The 11,305-nt window shown below is 40.7% G+C and overlaps 1 protein-coding gene across 2 annotated transcripts in view; it reads right to left on the reverse strand.

The window, feature by feature from the left end:
- The window catches only part of LOC111264183 (IDLSRF-like peptide), a 58,900-nt gene that overhangs the window by 45,304 nt on the left and 2,291 nt on the right, over nt 1-11,305 (reverse strand). The gene's annotated exons all lie outside the window — the stretch shown is intronic.

Here is an 11,305-nt window from a genome sequence, read left to right on the forward strand (position 1 = left end):
GATAGCTGCTGTATTTGGACAAGTGACTCAGAAGCTAGTGCATACCTTGTCGTCGTTTACTGTTTCGCGAAAGAATCCAAGTGCACTAGCCGGAGAAATCAAGTAGGTTGAATGATAGCACCATTTGATTCGGGGATGAAATTGCCATAAGAATATGGGTGCAGGTATCTGGATGCGAGTTACGGGCCATATATATATATATATCACGCAGGCTGCATTTGCACCTAAGCAGAGCACTAAGGATGTTAGCAGTATCCAGCGTACGCGTATCGTTATTCTATGTTCCACATATTGTATTTACGAATATAAGGAACGGCAATGCGTGAAACGTTGTTCCCACATAGCAAAAGTAGTATATGCATGACGAGCTAGCGTTATATGGCGGTAGCAACATTTATATATATGTAGATAACATGCCAAGATATTTGCTGGTATAGGATTTGATTCTATAAAGGCAGACACAGAGGACTGTAATGAAGAGCGGACAGAATCACCAAATTTATACAGCGCCATATTACAACTTGAAAACCTGACGCAAAAGAAAATAAACATCGAATACGTGTTTCGTGTTATAGGATAGGAGATTTGGTAGCCATTATGGCAGCTCTAGAAACGGGATAATATTGTCTGGCTGTGTGTACCAGCCAGACCTAACCGCGAATCGAACACAGTAAGATTTCTATATTTTTCTTCCGGAGTCGACACCGTAGTTGCAAAAACCTGTTCAACGAGACACTTTTACACAACCACTGATTGACTCTATATTTAATCTGTTTCCTATTGACTGGATGCATTCTGAAGAACCCACTAAAACTTGGTATATGGCTTTCGTCAGTTCGAAGCTGAACAGGTGCGAACTCCAGTATAAGAAAAGCGTCTGAAATCCACGTGGTGGTGGAATTCAGGACAAAATGAAAGAAGCGAGGTACCGTTCCATAACATGGAATGTACCCTCAAGACCCCTGCTCGGGTCTTCATTGTTCATTAGTCCTAATGAGTATCCAAAACTGATATTAACTAAGAAACTCACGACGCAGAAAAAAATCAACAAAGTATAAGCTGAGCCCCTTGTAAACGCCTTGTCTATACACTATAAAAAATTGATCAAACTAAATGGTTTATTAGATCGGTGCTCACGATGATAACAGTAGACCCACAAGCTGGTGCAACATATTATATCTATAATATGTGTATGCTGATTATAGAAAGGGCAGTAGAAGTAACAATTACCGAATCCCGAATCAGTGGCGATGATCAGATTGAGCCATTAGATTCGTGAATACGAGAGCAATCCGGGATAACAAGCGCGTGCTGATACATCTGTTCGTAATATTGGTTCAGTATTCTGTATAGATGTCAATTATTTAATTATTAATGCATTTGACAACTGGGCCTACAGCCATAACCGACTACATAAATCCTCTTCGCCATAAGACCAAGGACGATTATTATTATTTTCGTGCCATGCCGTTAGCGCCATACTCGTGCGCTCATACAAGCTTGTTCTCATGTAATGAGGTACCGATGAGTCAACCACTGTACCTGCCCATTTAGAACAATACGGCGAAATAAATTTATTAGCAGTATGTCGTACAGTCTTCGTACAAGGTTTCTCCTATTACAGATACATGCGTATATTGTGCCTGATTTATAGTAGTCATTTTTATTAAACGTTTGCCAATGAGCTAGTTTCCAAATAACAGGTGCCTAAACGAACAGTTTCTTTCTTAAGGACAGCAGGTGACGATCCACGTGCAGTAGTGACCGTCCTGATGAGACGACAGCAATGGATGCGGTACGCGACAGTGCGGTTTTACAATAACAAGAGTTTCATTTGAAATTTAAGCACCTGACGAGAGCTCAAAGGAATGACAACAAACGACGTAGAAATAGTTCCGAAAATAATTGAATATCTAGATCGGCGGCGGATTGGGCTCTAACAAAGGCAACAGCCGGAAAAACAGTCAGAAAAATGATGTCACCGAGGAAAATAATAACGAGTCAACAGCAGCATTACCTATGATGTTTTTTAATTGTTTATCTCCTTTCATGAATTTTTATTATGGTAGAGGCACCGAGCCCCGTCATCTCATTCGCGTTAACTACGTCCTCGCCGTAGCAGTGGCACCAATGTATAGAGTGTATCATTCTAAAAATATCCTCGTCTATGCGAGTCAGCGAGGCCACACGATGAATAGTAATAACAAAAAACGTACCTGGATCTAGTATTGCTAGTGCTATCATATCTATTTTCATCAGTCCCGCGTCTCTCAATGCGTGATTTGTCTTCTTTGGAATTGTCTCCTCCCTTGTTCCGTTTTTCAGTTCATTCGCTGTCTGTTCATAGATGGGCTAGTAAGGCCCTTTGGTCGTTTCGCAGTGCTAGCACCCCTCAGCCACTTGTCCTTAAAGATAATTAGGCTCCTGGCCGACGGCTCTCTCCCTCTCAACTTAGCGCTTCGGCTCCTTGTTGTCATGCTAGGCAAAGCTTAACGAGTAAAGACGAAACGCAAACTTGGGACGCTCTGACGGTTGTTGATCCTTTCGGATAGAACGAAAAAAGCGTGAAAACGAACCGTAAACGCGAGGCAATGAATAGGCGGCAATTGATGAAGGATCTAAAAATGAGGAACAAAGTGTAGAAAAATAGATGTCTCTGTCTGTCATTCCATATGCCTCTTTTTACAGAAGACAAATGATGGGAAACTCATGGAACATGGGGGGGGGGGGGGGTAGTGCTCACGATAGGTCGGATTCATGGCGACACTGTCGGCAAAGCAATCCGTTTTTATTCCCGTATCAGAGCAAGGATTTGTATTAGTTTCTATAGTTTCCGCTAGTAGGTCAACTATGCTTGCAGGTGTATAGAGAAGATGTGCTGAGCATTCAATGATCATTATCCAAGTTGTCCGTTTAGTCTCATTCTATCTGTCTTTTTGAGTAAAAACGTCATTAAAGTTGTCGGGAGTGACGCGCTTTTTATAAGAGCCTGGTTCGGTTAAGAAGTACTCATATAATAAAAGGAAAGGTGCAAATCGTACTAGCAGTATACGCAGCTGATACTTAAATAAACTAGAAGTACAGTAGATCTGAGTAAAAACTTTCACGAGCAGACGAACAGCGCATACAAGAAGATCCCACAAAATCCATTTTATATATGCTGATCGTAGAGCTGTCTAACGTTCACTCAGCGTAAAGAGCTCAATTCTTTTAACCAAACGGTACCTTAATTCCAGGATCGCAGATCTGATGTCCTTATCGACAAAAATGGGTGGTCGTCCACCGAGCCTATATGACAGTCGGGCAAATTCCATTCTTGAATACCAATAAGAGAGCAACGTGGTAAAAATCCTTTAGGATTTCCATTAAAATTCGAAGGTAGTGAAACTACTATTGTTTGAACTTCTCTGTGAAATTTCTGCACTACAACAAACTGCTCGTAAGACGCGAAAAATAATTTGATACTGGGTAGTAAGTTACGAACATGACCAGTATAATTTTAAGGTATCTTCAATTATAGAGTATTAGTTCGTCGACCATGTCGATCTTACTGACATACATATACAACCTCTAGTTCATACATAAATAGATATATATATATACTGCTGACAACAATGCAGCGCTCTGGTTTGGTTACCTAACTTCCAAAGGCTTCGAAATCAACATAGGCTCGTGGGCCTGGACCGCCACGAACCACCAACAAAAATGTTGCACTGTTGACGACGCGATCGATACAAGGACAACAACGTTGCTATTATAAATAAACAGAGATTGACCTAGATTTTAGTGTTATTATTATTCTATTATATACACACTCCCATTTCTCTCCTAAATCTTTCTTCTGTAGCAAGATTGGGGCCGAAGTAAAGGATTTGCTCATCTAAGTTTTCATTACGCATGCCTAACTACTACCATCAAGCACCTTCCTTACTTGATCGCACTTGTTATATGGTGCACGTCAATAAATATAGACGCGGGAGTGCATTCAATTTTTTTTGCCCTATAATACGACTGATTTGTTGATACGTATCTAATATTACGAGACTGTTGAGGCCTGCTGCGGCCAAGGCAGGAAAACAGGACTTAATGCCAAATTCGATTTTCGCCTTCTCTACGTCATAGCAGTGGCTTACTACAAGCTTTATATTTACATGGACGCCGTAGATACTTTTATTTGTCATCCTGGACTAGACGTAATTTCTGAGTAATGGTATAAAGGTCGATAGTCGACATGATTGCTTTTCTTCTGTAATGTATTTATAAGGAGGAAACTATTTTCTACGACATCAACATCACAGATGAGATGCCCTTTTAACGCCTTGGTTGGAGGTGTTATAACCGAGGGTAAATAAAATGGCCGACGAAAAAATCGTTGAGGCAGATATTGAGAAACGAACGGTTATATAAATTAGCTTCTCATTGTCCGAACGCTACGTTCGATGTGACCGGTGGGTAGGAGTGCGTAAGTTTGTTGTATCTGCGTTTCAAGCGTCGCGCTTTTCGTAATATTCCTTTCTAGTTCGCCTGGTCGACATCTAACCTGCCATATTTAATAACGACTAACTATAGAAACAGCAGGCTTTGCTAGCAGATAGCACTCAAACATCACCAACTGACAATATATATACATACATAAAATAACACTGGCAAGTTGGCCGTGCGATACTAACACAGTTCCGTCGTCGATACAGACTGGCCCGTGCGAGTATAACAAGTAGAGATGTTAGCGGTAAAACAATGAACTCCACTCTATTTAATCTAGCCTAAGAAAAAATTTGTTCAATAGAGCTTCTTTCGGGAAAATAAAAATTTCGTACCTACGATGACTCGCAGCCCGAACACCTAACATGGAAAGCGCTGGTTGTTACTACTAAGCGTCCATATTATCCATGCGTCTGCTATTCAAGTTACTCATGAATATTAAGCCAACAGGCGCCACATGAGACACATTTGTGCTCGGGTCTGCTCGCTGGACCCAATGACCAACGACACAATAAAGCTAAAGGCAATTACCCTAACAGGTCTACCGCTTATGGAGACGCGAGTAGTTCTGATTGGGCGATTGGTTGGCCATAGATACTGTATGAACAAAAAAATACTCGATCCTCCGAAAAGACGGCCATAGTGACGATATTGCATCTGTTTTCTCAGTAATAGCTGCCCTGAGCTTATTTCGCCGAACGGTCTACCAGAAAGCCATTGATGTTAATGGAGAACGCTCGCTGACAATTTTTGATACCAACCACGTTTGTATCATGCGCGTTCGATGGACTGCGCCGCGATTTCCGAACGGTCTAGCTTCATGAAGTGCTAACATAAATTTATAGGTGGAACTTTGCTATTTTACATCTGTTGGGCTGAACATTCTATCTAGCATAGGACATCTATGTAGCTGAAAAATTATTTGCTATAATACTTGCCCTATACATATCTCGAATACGCCAGAGCGTTCCCCGATAACGGTAGACATTTTGCGTTTATAAAACTCAAGTCTAAGTTCGGAGCTAAATATAGAACGCGTTATATCTGTTTTTCCAGTTATCAGTCCAAGAAAATTCATCATCAGAAACGAATTCAGCGACTCTCTGTATAGCGGTTTTTGGATAGCAAAATAAATAATAATCAAATATAAAATAAAAAAGCATTGCTATTGATGGAAGGCGTTTTTGCGCATTCGTTGCCTGTTCGCTAGCTCTCATGCAGGACAAAATCTCGAAATGTTATTGATTTAGTACTTACTAACTTTTTGCTTGTGCATCCAGAGCTTTGCGTAACAACTAAAAAATATGTGACGTTTATACAGCTTTGTAACGTCTATGCGCGTCTACGAGCACGAAGCGTCTCGTTGGCGTGTCGGTGTCACTAATGTACGCGAACGCAGACACAGACAAAATACTTACATATTAGACTACACAACGCCCCGAAGTGTGTCCCAGCCCAAAAATAACGGAAAATATAGCTTTCCTTCAAGAAGCACAATTAGCCCATTACATACCTGGCAACAACTAGCACTGTATGCATAGTGCTAGTACAAGGGAAATACCAGAATATGAAATAGGGGAAGATCTTTCGGAACTCCTTTACTATTATTTATTCAACTTCATTCTTCAGTCTTATCTTATCATTTTTATTCTCCGTCTACCGCTTGCTCTACATGTGTACTGTTCTTCATCATCCACAAGGGACCACTATATCATATCAGCAAAAGATACGAGGACAATGGTAGAGTATGTCCATTTCTGTCTCCTTTAGCTACCTTAAGCATTCATCTCGTTTCAGCTTTCTTACTAGTAATCCTCCTTAGGCATTCTTTGTCTTCACCCTCGTCAAGACAAGAGAACAAATGGCGACCACAAGCCACAGAAGACGGAGACGGCATTTACTCTTATGACGGGACCTTGAAAGCGGTCAGCTGAAGTTGTACGGGCAGTCATAACATCAGCTGCTATCGCCACTGCTGCTGTCCCAGCAGCAGTAGCAGCTATATGTGACGTGTACATGGACTCACGCATCTACATTTTTCTGGCCCTTATCCTTGGGGAGCCACTTGGGAAGGCCACATGCTGTCGGCAGTTGCCTACCTGCTTCTCGTATAGCCATTTCAGAAGCGATACAGCAGGGATGGAATATGGAAAAATATGGAGAAGGGGAAAACTAGCTGCACAACTGCCGCTACTCGGTAGATCTGCGCATACACGCACACACATTACTCTGTTTCGTGCTATCCTGATCGCTCGTTGGTTAGCCATGTCTTCAGCACAAGGACAGCCCAGCGCGACATGGCATAGTATTGTCTGGAACTAAACGTAGAACTTAAGAGTAGTGTTCAGCGAAGCGGATCGGCAACAAACAGAAGGATGACGCAAGAGAGACTTCATGTGCGTCTATGTGTGTCTTATGAAGAAGGTGTCTTCCTCGTGAACGGTACTTGCTATGGCGCTTGGAAGATTACAATGATTAGATTCTTTTCACCGCTTAGCTAGAGTGGGTCGGCCTAAATAGGTTGGCTTTTGTACTTTATTTGTGTGCGGTTCCGTGCTCTCAGCCGATGGCTCGCAAGGTCGTAACAACGTGTAGCTAGACGTTTCTTTAGCGTAACCCTACACTTTAGTGTGACCCTACTAAAATAAACAAAAGGACAAATAGGCCAGCTATTTACAAGCCTTAAGTCTACTGTCACAGTAATGCCTGTGAGCTTTATACGACACCAGGTTCAGCGTCGCAATTAAGTTGTTGATGTTCACGTCGTCGTTGCCGCTATGGTTGGTTAATTGGCGTTGTAGTATTGCTGCTTCCTACATAGAACACGGACAGAGGAGACGCAGACGATAGGAACAACGAACTGGAGTAGGAGACACAGGGGCAATGTAGTTCATTCGTTAAAATAAGAAGGGCTTAGAGGATAGCGTTGCAAGGCAGAAACTCAGACAACATTGACAGACCCGGGATTGCTGTTTCATAACAAAATTTTCTGTCCTGGAGAAGTATTTGAGGGAGGATTCTAGACAATGTTCAGGACAATAACAAGGATATCGTCTACTGTACAATTTAGTGTTAACGACCTGCTTAGCTCAATTGAAGCAAACAACAAAGGCTTACTATCGTCTCTCCTTTGCAATAATGTTTGACTCTTTTTTGCACGACGCTAACAAACGAAATTCCGCTATTTCGTTACCAACGGTATAGTCGAGACTTAATTAAGGTATAGCTGTCTTTACCCAAGTTTAGGCGAAAATACACAACAACAACCGAGCCGCCATGTTTGCGTCATGACGAGCCGCTAAATTGTGCCCATGAGACGGCAACTTAATAGCTTAACATTGATGTATAGAAACAGTTCGAAAAATTGCCTAATCCGAAATTCTCCTTCAGAATAAATGGAAACATCGCTAATTTGAGCTCTAAAAGTAATACGCATGCGATGTCATCGGTACCAATTAGCAACGCATCGCATATGTGGCAGGTAGAATTGAGTTGTCAGAAGAGTTTTCACCAAAAGATAAATTATTACGGAAAAAGAAAACATAGAAACTTAGCGACATACTAACTTTTTCTTTTAACTTTAAGCACAACCATGCCCCGCAACGGTCCTTGAATGCGAAGAGTTAATCTTCTCTCGCAAATCTCCCTACTCACTCGGCCAGTAACAGCACGACATATGGGCATGGTAGGACTATTGTAATAGTAATAGCGAGTAAACAATTTTTTTTTTTTTTCGCTTCCATTATGTCCGTATCAGCGGCACAGTAATATCCTAATTGTGATACGATTCTACAATATAATATGAACACGCTTATATTATATAATCAATAATGATAGTACTAAGTTTATTTACTTAAATTGTACAAATCAATAAACACACAGGGCGAGATAAGAACATTCATTTTACACTTTTTAAGTACCAGGTATCTGAAATATATTAAAAGCATATAATAAAGGGGAAAAAAAGCAGGCAACTCTCAAATCGAAACGTTTACCCCCCCCCCCCCCCCAATTTGCCTATCTATACCTATGCCTCATATTATGTAACTTTGCAGTTTTATGGCCAGTTTCTTCAACACACGTCGTTGACCAACATAAATATAAGTCTATGCTGCTCTATCATTAATAAACAGGACAAAGGTGCGCTTTGCGTATGTATACGTGTGTGTGTGTGTGTGTGTGTGTGTGTGTGTGTGTGTGTGTGTGTGTGTGTGTGTGTGTGTGTGTGTAAAAAGCCAAAAAAGGACAATAGTTTATTCTGAAGGTTCCGGTGTGCTCAACTTTTGTTGCACATCCCATGCGCTAAAGGTGTCGTTGGACGACTCGGCAACATCATTTGAGCCAGAAACTCGTCGTATTTACCTGATTAGGATATTCTGTCTCAATTCAAAATATAGAGAAATAGCGGGGTAATGCAAAAACCGCGTCATAAAATTAGAGCGTGTTGTTGACCGGAAATGAAACCGGGACATTTTTATCACAACGTCTCATATAAAAGATATCAAGATACAATTGTTCATTAGAAAGCTTCTTTTATTGAGAACGAGCAACTGAATGCTACTGGAAACGTTTCGGTTATCTAGAAACTAGGCCACTGATACAAGTGGATTATTTGAAAGACCAGCTCTTTCCCCACTGCTATCTACCATCAACAACACAAAGTGAAGCACAACCTTACTCTTCATTCGAAAATCATCGTTCTACTATTGAATAAATGCGGTAATAATTTATGTGACTGCTTCATTTTGAGATACGGAACAAGTTTTAATATTTCCATTACAATAGCCTAAAATAGAACATGTCTAACTTGAACAATCTTCTACAAGCTTCTAAGGCTGCATTTTCGATATTTTTTAATACAAAGTCTGGTAGCTGCTGATAACGTTGACCTTATTCCAGGCATTTTGTATGATAGTCGAGGTATAAATATAGAGCGCTTTAGAAAGATTGATTATAATAATTTCGAATCCAATAATTTTAGAGATGTGTCAGTGCTCGTACCAGAAGAAGGAACATAGCCTGTAGAATATAGAAGACAAACTATGTAAACGATCTTCCCAGTATGCCGTATGACGCTACAGCTCCTACAAATAACCGAAACTATTAAATTGGAATTTGTGTTTTTGTGCTTTCTACGTGTCGTTACTTTATAGAAGAAAATTTCGAGTCTCTGCGTTCCACAGCCTTAAGCGGCCGAACGTAATTTGGTTGCTAAATAACTGCGCACAGCTTAACGCATTTACCATTATTCTTTTATTATGATAAACTCAGCTCCAGGACTGGCTGGCCTTCTAGCCTATAAAGTTACGATGCGGCAGCTAGTCTAAAATGACACCGAAATAAGTGTCGCAACCAGCTAAGTAGATACGGGATTAGTGGGTCGGGCCTAGCTAGAGAAGCAACTCAAGTTGGGCTGAACGAAGCCCTAGGCGATGCGGTTGTCATAGCACGTTAAAGAGTCGTAAGAAGTTAAGCCTGTCGGCAAACATCGTTTACTCGCTATGCAGATGAGCCTACCTGAGGATAAGAGCTGAAAATGTTAACGAAACATTGTCAAGTAAAGCAGCACGTAAAGGTGAGAAGGGAGCCTGGTACGTAGAAGGCAAATCGATAAGGACATCCATGTAAATAGCTAGACGATATGTGTATGTGGTGCGCTAAAGTAAAAGCTGAAAAAATATGACACGTATAAAAACAATCGAACAGGCTGTGTGCGATTGCGAACGCGTCCTTTGGGCAACGAGCTAGACCTTTTTTGTCATACGAAGCCCGTCCTAAATTAAGTGTTATTTTTTTTATAATGTAACATTTACTTCTTAGCGCCATCGAATTTCATCTCTAATATGAAATATATATAATAAATATGTCGTAGCTTATTGAACGTGCACAAGCACCTTGCAAATCATGACTCTTAAGCCAAGAATAGGGCGCGTGAGTCAGTTAAATAAATGGTGTACCTTTTAGGCTTCTATGCCCGCAGAGGGCAAGCTGTAAACCTAAAAATTATGCCCAGATCGCGCCGCATTTAACTTGGATCGAAATAAAAAAGAGTTTTAAGTTGACTACCTTAATAACAATAGACACATAAAAATTAAACTCCAAATATCAAGCCAAGTGGATTGAAAGCGCCAGTTGTTGAATGTATCATAAAGTTCATATACCTTAAGCGTATAGCCTCAGAATCGAATTCAATAGAAGCTTGCCAGGTCTCCTTTCTGACAGTCTGATCCGCAATGGTATCTATCACAGTGGAGTCGCTCAGCGTCATGAAGCCTTTAATGTCTTTCCAATGTTTAATTATAGTAGGCAAACAGCTTACCCTACGGTGAAAATTATTCCCGCTACCGTCAAGCGCTGCCTAATGCACCAACCATAGTTATATTAGGATCAATACCTGTTTTAAACCAGGTAGCAACAATGGACGGCTGCGTACAGCTTAACCAATGAAAAAATCAACGGTAATATTATCATGATAGAAAATCATCACCTGCTAATCACCCTAACAGCTAATCTGACAAAATCAGCTCGGGTATTTTTGTGACATATGTTTATCCTCTTCTATTAGTTAGAGGCGGGTAGGCAAAGACGAGGAAAAAATAGCATGTTTCTACGTTCTACGAGCCTGTGAACTTCATCCTACGCTGAACCGTTAGAGCAGGGCATATTTTGTCCAGATCAACTACAGAAATCAATTTTAGTCCATCATACTTAAGCGTTCACCTCGCAGCACGTAAATATCAAAATAATTAGCGATATATCTAGTCTATACACGCGGTGTTTTTAAGGCTGAATATTTCGCCAATTGAATATGTTTATTCGATTT

The sequence above is a fragment of the Varroa jacobsoni genome, unplaced genomic scaffold (genome assembly GCF_002532875.2).
Source record: "Varroa jacobsoni isolate VJ856 unplaced genomic scaffold, vjacob_1.0 scaffold_91, whole genome shotgun sequence".
Lineage (NCBI taxonomy): Eukaryota > Metazoa > Arthropoda > Arachnida > Mesostigmata > Varroidae > Varroa > Varroa jacobsoni.